The 2,500-nt window shown below is 58.9% G+C and overlaps 1 pseudogene; it reads left to right on the forward strand.

The window, feature by feature from the left end:
• Window positions 1-2,500, forward strand: part of LOC133148890 (28S ribosomal RNA) — a 9,853-nt pseudogene that overhangs the window by 5,342 nt on the left and 2,011 nt on the right.

Raw genomic sequence — 2,500 nt, forward strand, 5'->3', positions numbered from 1 at the left:
CGGATGGTGGAGCTTATGGAGGAATACGGGAACCATAGGCACAAGAATGTGATGGTGGCGCAGATGTTAGGTACCGGCAAGTCCGGAGAGCAGGTGAGGTGGAAGTGGGGGTCCCTGTGCGGTCGTGCGGCAGGCGGTGAGTCTGGTGTGCGTTGGCGAGCCCTGGCTGCCAGGGCGACGCCCCAGAAATGGACCTGTCCCCCGTCGCTTCCAGATCTGGTGGAGGATAGGGTTCTGGAAGAGCTGCTGGCGGGGGATGAGGAGCATCGGGCCACCGCTGCCTTAGTCAAGAAAGCAGGTCGGGAGCCTAGCCTGATCGAGTCCTCTGCTTTGGATCTCATGAAAGCCCTGGGGGGTAAGGTAGTGTGGCCGGCTAAGTCCGCGAGGTCCAAACCTCGAGACCGACAGATGAAGGGTTGGGCGAGGCGGCTCGTCCAGCGTAGGAGAGTGTTCTACCACCAGCAGCGCGGCTATTCTGTGGCGAGAAAGGGGCTGGCACGGCGGATCTTGGATGATCTGACGCCCCTTAGATGTGATTTGCCGCTAGAGTTGGTGGATAGGCACTTCAGGGGTAAGTGGGAAACGGTCAGGCCGTTTTATGGACTGGAGGGCTTCGAGGTGGGACTGACCGCGAATAACGAACCATTCTACCACCCGATCCTGGGGCCGGAAGTTGTATCTAACTTGGCTAAGATGAGGAATTGCTCTGCACCGGGCCCAGACGGGATCAAGAAGCAGGCTCTTCTTGGCTGGGACCCGGACGGTACGCAACTGGCGAGGCTGTTTACGACATGGATGGTGCGTGGAGTCGTTCCCCAGGTCTTCAAGGAGTGCAAGACGCGGTTGTTACCCAAATCGGCTGACCCTACAAAGCTGGGTAATGTGGCAGGCTGGAGGCCTGTGACTATCGGGTCAGTCGTGCTGAGGTTGTTTGGGCGGATAATGGCGATGAGGCTGGCGCGGGCCTGTCCTGTTAGCCCCCGGCAGCGCGGTTTCGTCGCCGGCGCGAGTGGTTGCGAGGAGAACCTCATGATTCTTGACCGGATCATGGGGCATTCGAGGTCGGCTGGCGTGCCGCTGGCAGTCGTGTTCATTGATTTTGCGAAGGCTTTCGACTCGGTTTCCCATGACCATGTCCTGTGTGTGCTGGGAAGCTTGGGCGTAGACAGACGTGTAATCGAGGTGATCCGTCACTCGTATGTGGGCTGCTCGACCAGAGTGGGTTGCGGAGGCGCCTACTCCGAACCCATCTCCATGAAGGTTGGTGTTAAGCAAGGCGATCCAATGTCCCCACTGCTTTTCAACCTCGCTATGGATCCTCTCATCCATAGCCTCGAACGCGAAGGAAGTCACCTGGTCTGGGGCAACCGCCGAATTGCCGCCCTGGCCTTTGCGGATGATTTAGTCCTGCTGAGTGGCTCGGAGGAAGGAATGAAGAAGAACTTGATGATCCTGGAGGTCTTTTGCCAGCAGACGGGACTGGCTGTCCAGCCGGGTAAGTGTCACGGTATTTGGTTGAGTCCTAACGGGAGCGGCTGCGTAGCCTGGAGGCTGTGTGGGAAGCCGATACACATGGTAACTCCGGGTGAGTCAGTTCGTTATCTGGGGGCCACTATAGTGCCGTGGCGGGGTATTGTCTCTGAGGATCTGGACGAGATGGTGAGTATGGGGCTGCGGAGAATTGCGGCGTCGGCGTTAAAGCCTTCGCAGAAGGTACAGGTGTGCAACACATTCTTACTCCCGAGAGTCACCTTCAGGGCAGATGTCGGCAAGGTTTCAGTGACCAGATTGAGGTGGCTTGACAGGAAGGTGCGGATGGCTGTGAAGAGGTGGCTGCGTCTCGACTTGTCCACGGCGGGGGGCTTCATCTATTCGCGGAGTCGCGACAGCGGCTTGGGCATCGTTAAGTTGTCCGTTACTGTTCCTAGAATACAGGTCAGGCGCACCTGGAAACTCTGTTGGTCTTCGGATGAGTGGTTGAGATCTCTAGCTATTGAGGCGGTGCAAAAGCCTGCCTGGTTGAGGTTGTGGGTTGCGGCTGGCGGAGATCCGGGCGGTGTGCCGACGCTCGGCACAGGGGGCGCCGTCCCGGCTGCAGTTGCGGGCGCGCTAGTCCTCCCTGACTGGCGGCATGTAGAAAATCTGGCCTGGGGCGCATTGCGGGTCCAGGGTGTGGGAGTAGACCTGTTCCGTAACGATGCGATCAGTAACACGTGGCTCGCGGATCCACAGGCTGTGATGTTTCGTCAGAGACACTATTTGGTCGCACTCGCACTGAGAGCGGGTGTATACCCTACCCGGGAGTTTCGAGCGAGGGGCAGACCTGAGTTGGAGACAGCCTGCAGGCGCTGCGGTGCTGGGTTGGAAACATGTTCGCACATCTTGGGTCAGTGCGCTTATGTACAGCGTAGCAGGATACGACGCCACAACAAGGTGTGCGAGCTCGTGGCCACGGAGGCAGAACGGCGTGGCTGGGAAGTGTCCAGGCAGCTGCACGTGG

This window comes from Syngnathus typhle, unplaced genomic scaffold, assembly GCF_033458585.1.
Source record: "Syngnathus typhle isolate RoL2023-S1 ecotype Sweden unplaced genomic scaffold, RoL_Styp_1.0 HiC_scaffold_196, whole genome shotgun sequence".
NCBI lineage: Eukaryota > Metazoa > Chordata > Actinopteri > Syngnathiformes > Syngnathidae > Syngnathus > Syngnathus typhle.